This window comes from Physcomitrium patens, chromosome 8, assembly GCF_059467195.1.
Source record: "Physcomitrium patens ecotype Gransden chromosome 8, ASM5946719v1, whole genome shotgun sequence".
Taxonomy (NCBI): Eukaryota; Viridiplantae; Streptophyta; class Bryopsida; order Funariales; family Funariaceae; genus Physcomitrium; species Physcomitrium patens.
In genome coordinates this window covers 11,713,335-11,727,207 of record NC_143417.1, presented here as the reverse complement: position 1 = coordinate 11,727,207, position 13,873 = coordinate 11,713,335, and the positions used below count along the sequence as shown (strand labels likewise).

Sequence of the window (13,873 nt, the reverse complement as noted above, 5' to 3'; positions counted from 1 at the left end):
GATTATTATCAGTGAAAGACTGACGTAGGAATGTTACAGTCATTTGTGGCAATGTGATATAATTCAACCAGATCATTTGTATAACAGTCGGTCATCTAGTGCCCGACAGAGCAGTTTGCTTGAATAGTAACAGTTCATGAGCTCTACAAAAGTAAATACTTGATGGGTCCATTCATGAAACCGTGTGATTCAGTGTAATAAGTTCTTCCTAGTTTCTTGCAACCAGAAGTGGTTCATCTAAGGCTTGAAAAGTTGATGGTAAGGATCTATGATGGTTAGTTTTGATTGAGATTTGTGAAACAATGAATCCCTCCATCAACAGGTTTCTGTTTCGAACGACAGCCAAAATACTAACACACTGCAACAGAGCTGCAACTTTTGGGCTCTGATTTCGGCTTCCAAGCTCACACAAATAGCAGCAGAGCTAGAGGCATTGTTAGAGAGTATCTACAGCGGTGCGACCCTCCAAATTCACTTGCGTTCCCACTATATAAGAGTGGGGGACATGATGAGGGTCTCCTTTATTCTCGTCTTCTTCATCTTCAATGGAACTCTTTTATAACACTGATTCAATGCATACTTTATATTTGCTAGACACAATTTCAACATGCTATGACATGTAACAGACTTATTCTAGAACATTGACAACTTTGGTGTGAGTTATTTGAGTTACATGACCTCCACTTGGAAATTCATGGTACTAGGAGCAATAATGCAAGGAAAATAATAATAATAATAATTATAATAATACATATATCTATATCTATATATATTATTTGGCAAAGTTGACCAATTGTTGGAATTCTAGGTAGGGTGTTGACCAATTGGGGGACTAATTTTTGCACCTTTGGCTTTGGATAATATTTATAAAATAAATTTCAAATCCCGATTTTATAAGCATAATTTCAAATGTTTCAAATGTAGATTCTTTTAGAAAAATAATTACAAAAGTTTTTTATATTAGTAAGTTTAAAAAGATTTAAATCTAATGCATTTTTATCCGTATGTCTGTTTTAAAGAAAAGTGAAAGACATAAATTTAGTAAATAAACTTATTTACGAGCTATTAAATTTAATATATGTTAGTAATTAGATTTATAATTGTAAATGATTGTTTAACACTTAATTATTATTTAATTCTTATCTACATAACATGAACAACAATATTAAATAACAAGTAAAAAATTGTATATCTTTATACTTTTAGAAAATAAAAATAAAAAATGTAATAAAAAATTTAAAAAATAAAAAACAGAACATACTCTATATTTTGAGATTGAATTACTATTTTTCTCCAAAAAATGAAAAATAAAAAATGACCCTACATAAAAATAATGTTTAAAAGAGTAATTATAGGTGTGGATATAGGTAATAAATATAGTATTCTAATAAGTGGAGAAACATACATTTTAACTGCAAATACAATACAAGGAATTCCAATAATAAGCTTGTGTTTCTTCTTGTTGTGTACTGATTCTGATACAAGTACCACTACCACAATAAAATAAACCAAATCCATTATTAAAATATTATTTAACCAATGAGTAGAAAATAATAAAACAATAAAAATTAAAAATTAAACTTAAAAATTATTAGTCTATACTATCAAAGTAAGAACACACTTACCTTCATCTTCTTTTATGCATATGTCAAATATAATGCAAGGCATGTAAATTCATTAAAATAATGAGATACATTGATAGTGATTTCTAGGACTTGAAAGCCTACAATTTGAAGCCCATACAACAATTGAGCAAAATGCAAACATATGGAATGTTAAAATAATTTGGCATTGTCTTTTTCTTCACAATCTTGGAAAAAATGGGATTATAATAATGGAAGAGTTCTATTAGGTCAAAGACTCTTATTTCTTACATTATCTAATTACTCCACAATTGTTACATTTAACAAATAACTAATATAAAATTTGTAACATCATTCCACTAATTAACTAGTTGTAATTTTGTCCATTAAGTACCAAACTATGCCAATTCTGTGCCAATTCATTCAATAGAAAACTTCAATTGGGTAAAATACTTGCATTGACGACATGGCAGTGACTACAAATGGTAGTGACATTCCCTGAACGCAACAAAAATAGTTGTAAATAGTTGTGAAAACCAATTAATGATTAGCAGCAAATTTAAGCCAAAACTAAGAAATCAACACGTGAATGGATGATCGGATCCAACAGATCTGCGATAATCGCATGCAGAAACCATGTAAGCAGCGAACAGTCTGAGAGACCAGTAAGTGAATAGTTGCAGCAGCAGAAATCAAGCTCACTCTCTCGCAAGAAGCAGCACCATGTGCGAAGCAATGTTCACCCTAAAAATTTCCATCCAGTCCACAACAATGGCATCACAACAATTCATGAATATCTTCCTGACACAAGCCGTCTCCAGGGGTCAAACATTACCCAAAATTCTAAGAATTACTTTGAAATTCACGAGACCCATGGTTGCTGCTGCTAACTCTCTTCAGATCGAAACTGATCTGCTGAACGCATAGAATACTCCCACAGGCCCACTCGCAGTGGACAGCTACTCTGCAAGAAACTGGGTCTACAGCCACACTATGGTCACCGCCATCGGTTCTGCTCCACAAATAATTGCAGCAACTGCTTCTCCAGGGCCTCGATAACCCCGCTTCTCTGTCCGCTCTCTGCACACGGCAGCAAACTATGAAGTGCGCATTCACAACAGACTTCCAGTACGACATTGCAGGATAAGGATGACGTCTTCGTACATGTCAATTTTAATGGGCTCGCTGGATGCTTGAACGAACTTGGACTAAGCAGAGAGACGGAGGGAGGGAAGTCAAGGGTTTCAGCTTTTATATATATATATATATATATATATGTATCTATCCATTTTTTGTTTTGTGTGTTTTTTTTATAATTCGTGTTAAAAGCCGATGGCTTGGGTAGTTGTGGGGGCACTTGGAAGTGGGTGTTTTTTTTTTTTTTCTTGTTTTAAAAAAAAAATAATGTTTTTTTTTTTTTTTTTTGTGCATTCATGTCTAAGTTAACTTATACTAAAGATTTTTGTAGATGTTTGTTTTCTTGAAAAGTTGTATAACACATTTGCTAGTTTCTTATATAAAACAACTTGGGTATAAGACAAAAAGAAAAAGAAGTCTTTTCATTGGTTGAACATGGAAATGAAAAAACATGATTGAATGAGACAATGGATGGATGACAATGCAAGAGATTGCAATATCCGAAGGCATAAGTTTTCGTGCCCAATGACACAAGTTTTTGTTAGTATAATACAAAAAGACAATTCATGATTAGAATTGAAATTACCTCATTGATACCCTAATAGCTAATGCAAAATTTTGCATCATTGACATTGTTGTATAACATGAATTCTTGCTTGAGAATGCACTTGGCACCTAGTTGTGAAAGGCAAATAGAAAATGCAACAACAAGATCCTACTAAGTTTAATAGAATCTTAATTAAATTATAAATAATATTTAATAATCCTAATCAAAATTTAATCAATTCAAAAGAATTTTTAAAAAAAGTACAAAAGAAATTACAAAAAAGCATAAAAAGGCAGAAATTAATCTCAAATAAGAATAATAAAAAAATCTAAAAAATTAAAAAATTAAATAAATAAAAATAACCTATTTAAAATACTAAAATAGAAATATTTTAAAAAATAATAAAAAATCATAAAGAAAAATAAAAATAAAAATCCTAAATAAATCCTAATGAAATCTTGATGTAGCCATAATCAACCTCTAATGAAACTCTAACAATCTTAAACAAATTCTAACAAAATTCTAATTAAATTTTAATTAAATCCTAATAAAATCTTAATAAAATATTTATGAAACTTTAATTAAATCCTAAATTCTAAACCAAATCAAAAAAAATTCTAAATAAATCTTAACCACTTCCTAAAGTTGTATTAAAATCTTAATAAATATTAATCAAATGATTGATCTTGACTAAAATTTCACTCACAATTCAATCTATAAGCAATTAGCTACTTTTGAATCCATCCTCCTCTAACTTCAATGTTAATCTTTTAACAACTTTTTTTCTTTGCTAAATCATTAAATTGCTTAAAAAATTGGCTAGAGTATAGATTTCTAAGTCTAAATTGATTTTACCAATTTGTGCTTCAATCAAATTGGCAGATATTGTGAAATTGAAAAAATCTTTATTATTCCTAAATTTCAATTATTGGAGCCTATAATCCACAAAAACTTTCATAATAATTAATTTAAAAATTTGATAAATACTAAAATTTTCAAACATATTTAAAACAAAAAATATATAAATTAAAAAAAATCACTTATAAATATTCTATAAAAATAAAAAATCCTCAAATTTGTGATGTTTTTTTATATCACAAAATTCAAATCTATTGAATACATCTTTCATTTCGAAAAGCCCTCACAACTTCAATATGCCTTCAAATCATATGAAATCAACTTTCAAAATTCCTCTCACAAGTTTGCTTTCAAATCCCATTGTATGATCAACCAAAGAATCCTAAAGTTGCTATAGGTATGTAGTTTTGTATCTTAGTGTTTGATTTTGATCATGGTTCACAACTCATTCTCTTTAGGTATCAATTCTTTATATATTGAGGTAATTTTTGCTATAACTTAATCTTAATCTCTTCCTAAATTTTTTAATATTAATTATTTATCTCATTTACTTTGATTTGGCTTACTTATGCCTCTACTAAGAAAATAGAAGTCTCTTCTTCAAGAAGATAGCATTAGTATTTATCTCTTTTTACTATCTCCTTATCTATTATCTATATTTTTAAGATAATTTACTAAAGTATTTTCATTTAAGTTCCTCTATTATATAATCTTTTCTTTCCTCTTTCATCATATACTCATGTTATCACAAAACAACATCAAAAAAATACATAATAACATAGAAATGAGATCAATAAAGAAATAAAGCCTTTGATGTTTTATTCTATTATTATAAGCTATTTTTATATTCTTTTTCAAAGTCTTTTAAAAAAAAATGTAAAAACTTGAAAGTACTTTTATAAAACTTAAATACTAATAAAAGTTAATATTCTTGGAATAAGGTGGTATAAGTTTTTATATTTAGAAAAAAAAATATTATTGAATCTATTAGATGTATTAGACTAAATATAATATAATTTTAATTTTTTCGATTAAATATTAAGATACAATTTCTAGAAGTATTTTAATTGGATTTGGTATTATTTTAGAAGTTATGCTTATAAAAAATAGTATTCCAATTAAATTAAAGTAGAAGAATTTTTTTTATATTTTGGAGTTGAATTATTTAGATTACTACATAAGATTATTAAGACAAGTAATTGATAAAGCCAATTATAAATAAATAGAATTATACTTGGTATATGTAACTGTAGAAAAAAAAAATCAAATCTGAAAATATACACTAAAAATTATTTCTTCTACATGTAAATGGGTGTTTGTTCTAATAGAATTTGTAGTTATAGTTTATTAGCAAGAGTTTAAAATTTGATTTTGACCTAGTCTTTTAATTTATGTATATATATATATATAGATATTGATATTATATTTTTTATTAAATGGTTTTTTAAAATAAAAAATAAAATATTTATTCTAAAAGGTTTTTTTAAAATTATTTTTGGATTTATAAATTGATTGAAACTTATATCAATGAAGATAGATATAGTTTTTGTGAATTCCAATTGATTTATTTGAATTACAAAATAGAAGAAAAGAAAAATTGATTATAAAATAATATTATTAGTAGAAAGTGGTTTTACTGATAGTTAGTTACAACCAACTCAATAAAGAAATTTTAAAAAGAAGTATAAATTACCTTTGCTGGAAGTATTAGGCATCATTTTCAAATTAGACTAATTCTAGTTAATAGTATTAAAATTAATTAAATACCAAAATTTTAAATTTTTTTTAGGTTTTTTGATTTTTTATTATGACTTATTTGGATTTTACAAAAGATGTCAAATTAATAAGTTTTTTTTAATTTCTTTTTCTATTGGTTTCCAATTGCATTGTCAATAAGATTTTCTTTGACTATATTTATTTTAGAGGTTGTATAGTTGGTAACACATAATTATTATTTAAAGATGTAAGATGCATGTAAATTATTAGATATATTGTATTATTTTTATAACTATCTTAGTTTATTCTTTTGATAAGAGATATTTTTTAAAAATAAAAATAGAATTTACTTTATAATTGATGCCAATGTTTTAGTTGATAAAAATAAAAACACCTTCAATAACATATATATATATATATATATATATATATACATACATACATATATACACCATTTATTTTTTTAATTTTCCAAATATATATATATATTAAAAATCCATGCTATTGGATACAAAATAGTTGTAAAATTTTAATTTGTAGTTGGTATGTGAAAAATTGACCATTCTTTAAGAAATATTGACAAAAAAAATTAAAAAAATATATACATGCATAATAATGGAATCATTTATGTTTTTATTCAATGTAATTGATAAATATAATTTTTATTTATTACAAATTAAATATCTAATTTAAAACTACTTTGAGTTAAATTACATTTATGGTGGTGTTTTCTTTTTTTCATTCATTTTAGAATATATGAACTTGATTATATTTAGTGAAGTGCATTGTGAAAGGCCAATATATAACTATCCATAAAAATAAAAATAAAAATCTAAAATCTATTCCTAAGTTCTTTAAGGATTATCTTTGAGATTTTTTAATGGTCATTGTAAAGTCTTGCCTCTATAATTCAATCAATTAGTTGCATAGTAATCAAGCATGATCTATTGTAAAATACTTAATGCAAAGTAATTTTTTGCAACAACATAATTGGACATTTGACCTTTTGCTTGAAGTTAAATGGTGGCAATTTAAATGCACTTAAGATTTTTAAATAATTGATTGGATATCAATTGTCAATATTTGCACCATCTTCTATAAATACTAAATGTGTTCTAAGATAAATACATGAAACTCTAAATTTTTTTTCCATAGCACACATATTTGGATCATCAATATTATATTTTTTGTACAAAATAAATTGACTTGTTGATGAAATGTTCATCTCCAAGTATTCCATCTTTACCCAGTGTCATGTAGTAACATGACCATTAGGTAAAAGAAGAAAGAAGGTATTTTATTATAGAAGAGTCGAGCAAAAAGATATAGTAGAAAAATAAGGATAAATAATAGGAAGGTACTAAAAACTTTAATCTTAATGTTATTTTTTTGTTGAAAAGACCCCTATTTATTTTGTAGAAATATAAATAAGATAAATAATTGATATAGGCATATTTAAGAAAAGATTAAGAATAGGTTTTAGTAAAAATTACCTCTAAATATAAAGAATTGATATTCAAAGAGGACCAATTATGAATTATGATCGAAATCAAATCTCAAGGTACAAAACCATGCACCTACAATGATTCAAATATTCTTTTATTGATTGGAAAGTGGGATTTGAGAGCAAATAAGAGAGAGGTTTTTTAAATATTAATTTTAGGTGATTTGAGTGGATAAAAACTTTTTAAAGGCTTTGAAAATTTATGATTATTTTTAAGTGACTTTAGATATTGAGAAATTTAAATAATTGATATTAAAAATAATTGTGTGAGATTTGTAGTTGATCTATAGATAATAATCCTAATTTTACAAAGTTTGTAATTAAGTGAATGTTATTGTGTATAATTTGTGTTACAAGTGTAAACTTAATCTAGTAGTTCATTTAAAATTTATTGAAGCTCAAACATATTAAAGTCTTGAAAATCGAGGTTTAAAGGACTAGTGTAGGTTTCTCACATATTTGCTAATCTACTATTTGTATTCAAGTCAAATATTGTACACAAGTAGTAAATTTGACTTTTAAGAATTGTGCAAAGTTTATAACTTATTGAATGGTGAAATTAAATATTTTTGGCTTTGGAATATTGGCATGAAGGTTGAAAAAGGTGACTAGCCAATATTCAAGCAAATTTTAAAGGTTATATTTTATTTGGTATATTTAATCTTCTTCAAGTTTTTCATACTTGTTTCTAACTTAGTTAATAAGTAAAAATATCTTGAGTCAAAATCATTAGTTATTGATATTCCAATTTGCTGTAGAAGTTAGGATTTGTTTAGAACTTGGTTAGGATTCATTAGGATTTCATTAGGATTTGATTAGAATATATTAGAATTTTATTAAGATATATTTAGGATTTTATTAGAATTTGGTTTAAAGTTTGGTTAGAATTTGATTAAGATTTGAATAGGATTGGTTTAGTATTTTATTAAAATTTGTTGAAAATTATATTAAGATTTGATTAGGATTCAATTATGATTTCTATTTTTATGATATTTTTTTTGGAATAAGATTTTTTTGATATTTTTTTTGGATTTTTTTATTATATATATTTCTTTAAGGTTAATTTATGATTTCTTTATGTTTCTTTTGTAAATTCTTTAAGATTCTTTTGAAATTTAATTAAAGATTTTTTAGCATTATTATAATTTAATTGGAGTTTATTTATGATTCTATTAGAATCGTTAGGATCTTCTTGTTGCAAGTTCTATTTTATCTTCTATAACTAAATGCTCAATGCATTTTCAAGCAAATTTTACAAAATACAATACCAATCTCAAATAGACAGCTAATTCAAATCATTTGATGTCAAATTTTCTTTTATATATTTTCAAAGAATCATTTTATTTTTTAAAAAATCTGTAATTATTGATTTATTTTTAATTTATAAATAGAAATTATTCTTAGATATATTAAAATAAATATTATAACATGAAACAACTTTCAAAAGTAATAAGCTTATGTAATGCATATCTTTAAGAGCTTTCTAGCAAATAATTAATTCTCATTAAATTAACTTTCTAAATACATATTTTTAGTCAACTTGTATACTTCAATATAAGATCAAGTCTTTGATTGTTGTAAAGAAGCACCAATGATTTCTTCTCTTAAGTCCGTGATGATAGGAAGAAGGATCTATCAAAAATCTCCACCAAAAACTATATTATTAATATAATTTAAGTCTCAAAAAGTTTTATTGATTTTCATTGCACAATAGTGATATTACATTGATACATCATCTCAAATGATAAGAACCATCTTTTTTTAGTATATCTACATATGGTGCATTTTTTACAATATAATAAAATAAATGTTCATGAGCATGGAACAAAATTTTAAATATGGAATGTACAATCCATCTACCACTTAAAAGTTTGTTAATAAAATATTTATTGGACCAATAATTTAGACTAGTAAAAATATCACTCTAAGATGAATCTTATATAATTATTATATAAATTGCACTACATGTGTTTAATTAATTGGATGAAGACCAAGATGGATAAAAATTAGTCAAATAAAGCTAAAAGTGGTTGAAAATTTAGATGGATGTAGACTAATAAAATAAAGAGTAAGATGGATGACAATCTTGTTAAGGTAGAAGTTAAGATTTGATAGCAGCTAGGATTTGAAAGAAGATTTTAAGGACTTTCAGTTATTGGTGTTGTTTCTATTGTTGTTGTTCTTAAAGGATTATAGCAGTGTATAAGACTGTAAGGGCAAAGATGAGCTTAGAAGGCTAGTTCAAGATTAGTATATATTATTTATATTAATATATGTCTAATGTTACAATACTTAATATTAAAAGAAGTAAAATCTTATATTATTAGATCTTCTATTATATATGTAGTTTTGGATTAATCTAACATGTGGATATTATAGATTAGATTGTTGTATGTATGAATTTGTATTAGATCTAGATAAGATGTAGTTGTAGATCTAGATTTTAGGGATTCAAGATTAGAAATTGATATTAAGTTAGGGATAATGCTTAAGACAATAATTCATTCTTTTGAAGGTTTGAAGAGCAAGTGGTTCTTAACACCATTTATAGAGAGAAAAAAATATAGTTTTACAAAATTGTGTTGTAATTCTAGAAAAAAAAAAATACACAAATTAATATGTCTATCTTTTTAGAACTTTATTATTGTTGTATTGTCAACAAATATTTTTCTACTTCTTATTGATTCTTCTAAAAAATACAACTTTTTAAGATTTATATCTATTGAAGCAAAGATATCCAAATATATGGTGCAATGTTAATCATTCAACTTTGGCAAATATTTTTTTATTATTTATTTTAGCTTGTCATGATATCATAAGCATTCGTAGCATTTTCATTCAATTTATTTATTTTTTTACTTATTGTGGCATTAATAAAAAAATCAGCAAGTGTTTTGTTTGATTCTTGAAGAATTTCATCAAGAAAAAACAGTCCATAATCTAATATCTTTCTTTCTATTGACCTCTCAATTCCATAAACTTGAGTCAATTGGTAACTTACATCATCACAAAAACTTCTTTAAACTTGTCTCATACCTCTTTTAGATATGTAGATGAATATTAAAGAAAAATAATAGCAAATAATATTCTTAAGTGCTTCTCCACTTTTATTATGGAGGTTGTTTGAAGTAATGATTCTACTTTTTGCTATCCTCCAATAATCCCATTTTTAAGCATGAATTCTTAAAATTTGGTTGTAGTACTCCATCTATAGTTGGCAAATCTTCAAATAAGTGTGGTCCACATATCATTATTAGAAGAAGTCGAAGATAGAAGCTTTTTTTAATAATAGGATCAACAAAATATAATCTTTTAATTATAAATCTATATTATCTTATTATCTATTTCTTTGAGGTCATATTCTACACAAAATGCTATAAAAACTCTAAATATTTTTATTGCCAAGGAGTCTCTATAGATTTATACATTTCAAAAAATGTTGTCAAACTTGTTTTTTGGTGCTTTTCATAGGCTAAGACTTTCCTTGCATCATAATTAGATCAAAAATTATTTAATGCATTCTAAAAAGATTTAATGACAATTGAACCACATTTCAAACTTTCTCATGTATTTTCATTCCAAACAAAGGCTATGCTTCTTTTGAAGCTCTAATAAACAATGTAATAATATAATATTTGATTTTATCTTCTTGATTTCTAATTTGTATTGTTGTACAATCATGCCTTTTATAGATGTACATGTAAATATATTTCATAACACAAATTGAAGTACAAACTTCAATATTAACATGACAATTATACTTTTTGCTAAGAGTAGGATTATATGGAATAATATCTCAATTGCTTACAATACAATTATCAACATTTTAAAAAAAAATCCATCATTCTTTCTATGATATTCAAGATAGCCATCACCATCCATTGATATTACTTCTTAATATTATTTTTGATATTTCTTTTAGCATATTCTATCCATTATGCATGGAGCTTGCATATTTTGAGGTCCATATAGACCATGAATCATGTGAGTGCTAATTGTCTCAAATAACGGCAAATCTTCTTTCTTATTAGGAAACTCTATGCTAATAATCTTATTAATATTGGATGGATCTTTTATTTTGTTATTTTGTTTTAAAAAGAGCTAGAAGTGCAAGTGCAAAAGACATTTCTTTTGAAATTCAATAAAATACTGTCTTGCAATTGAATGTTCTAAAATATGATGCTTATAAATATCTTCAATTAGTTCATAATTCTTGACTTCAAATATTCTCGCTATCAAGTTGAGACAATCTTCAAGAGTTTGTTTAGAAAGAGTGTACTTGAAATCTCTAGCCACCAAGGATTTGCAATCATTATTCCAAATATATTTGAATGTTTAAAGTATCAAGTAATGGCCATAGGATCTTGAAAATTTCAAACAAATTTCTTGTACTTCCAATACAAAACATTGAAAGAATTATCCTTTGCCTTAGATTCTGCATGTCAACTTCTTGGTTTTACACATCTCCAAAAATATCTTATACATCTGCATACAACCTATCTTGATTCATATTCAAGATATTCAAGTATCTTCACAAACAAAACTGTGTTTAACAAAAGCAAACAAAGAGTAATCATGTCGTCAAGTGACTCATTGTTCGTGCAATGCACATATGTCGTACATTAATATAAAATAAAAAAATAAAAGATGCAGTGAACAGAAATCTGACATTACGTGTGTTATTAGCCGTCGTCGGAATCTCAACATGTTTTTTTTATTTATTTATTTGTTTTTGTTGACATTCATCCCCCTGAGAACGCGTTGAGGGGGGTGCTCCTAATTTAAATCCGCGCCGCTCCCTCGTTATCTGCTGCAGCTTTGCCGTTGTCGACGTTGTCGTCGCCTTCACTCACGCAGTCCAGCCATGGCGAACTCTCCAATGAGCGCGGCGTTCGTCTTGCTCGTGGCGCTGCTGGTGGCCGGCAAGCCAGCGTATCACGCTCGAAAATGCTTGCAGTTTCAGTACCACGTGCATGAGACTCGAGCAGACCCCGCCTCTACGACCCTGACGGTGGTTGGAATACATCGTTTGGGATGGGGACCCTCCTCGTGTTTGACAATCTGATGCGGGAGGGAGCAGCTACAGATTCCAAGCTGCTAGGAAACGCGACGGGCACTGCGACGGTGGCTTCCGCTCAAGGATCAGCGGTGGCGTTCAAATTTTGAACCAGGTCACGTTTGGGCCGGGCTCTCCTTGCAATGGCTCCAGCATTCTGTTCATGGGCACATTCGCTGGACGCGCTGCGCCTAATAAAAAAGGTGTGGTGGGAGGGACTGGGTATTTTCGAGAAGTTCGCGGGTGTGACCTGGCTTGGCCCGGCCCTTCCTCTCCCCTGTACACGGTTTTCTATAAGTTGAGCCTTTGCCTGTCGGCGGATCCAGATCGAAGAAAATATTGTGTTTCACCTAATTCTGAAATGAGTTGGGTTGTGTCGGTATGTAGATATCGTTTGTAGAAGATTCAATTGCTTAGGTAATGTGGTCGGCGGCTGAAAATTTATTGGTTCATTGCTTTTTTCTGGAATCCCATTCATGATTAAGTCTAGGAGATACTATCACACCTTCATCCTTACTTGCTTCCTCGTAAGGTGGAAGGGTTATGACCGACCGTTGATAGGAGAATCGTGATGTTGGTGTCAATTAGGCCAAACCAGGACGGACAAAATGCTCGTGCCAGCGCTAGAGTGTTGTAGACTGCAGAATGTCTGTAATTTCATGGAGCCAACAGATTTCGGTTTACAATAACAATTTTTTTTACATCTGTAACACCCGAAACATATAAAACAATAATTTTTGAACATCTTAGGATATTCTCTGAAGACCCTCGGCACTTTTCGTGTACGAGTAAGAGCTCTCTGCTTTAGATGGCAAATATAAATAATGTGGTGTAATCTACGCATTCTCTAACAATTTGGCTCTGGCTTTAGCACAGTTGATCTTCATAAAAGTTTTTACTTCAAAAAAGAAAAGAAAAAGAGGGACGAAAACCTGATTACTATCTGTGGAAACAATGGTTACCAGAAACATTGTGATTGTTAATCAAATATAGTAGTCAGATCGAGGAGATCAGATACAAGGATGTTAGCATTGCTTGTAGGCGCGTTTACCGAACAAGACCTTCCACATTACCGGATATCGTTCCCAGCAGCTTAAGCAGTTTGACAGAACAGGTAGCCACCTAGTGCTCTGACCTTTCCAATTCATCCGACTGTCATCCATTCGTGTCAATAGGGATATGCCGGGTAGCTGACTAACATTTTGTACGCAACCAATTGTTGGGCTGTCCAATAATATTGGCAGCAGGGCTCACCGATTCCAAGATAAATAAATAAGTAAAATAAACGGTTTTTGGTACGAATCTTTTTAGTTAAACAATTTTTATTAAAATGTTTTGGTACGAGAAGCAATTTGGATCTTCTGATCATCCGGTACCACGTACCAGCTGGGGGCTATTCCTACAAAGCCGCAGCTTAAGTAGTTCTACACCAAGACAATCCAGTTTTTGTAAGGGCATATAACAGACGTTAC

At 28.2% G+C, this 13,873-nt stretch overlaps 1 long non-coding RNA gene across 1 annotated transcript; it reads right to left on the bottom strand.

Annotated features, from left to right (window-relative positions):
* Positions 1-1,956: 1,956 nt before the first annotated feature.
* LOC149988472 (uncharacterized) lies at positions 1,957-2,826 on the bottom strand. The gene is made up of 2 exons (XR_016504509.1): positions 2,419-2,826; positions 1,957-2,081 (listed from the first exon to the last, which is right to left on the bottom strand). It is a non-coding gene; the product is annotated as an uncharacterized LOC149988472 (long non-coding RNA).
* Between the last annotated feature and the right edge of the window lie 11,047 nt (positions 2,827-13,873).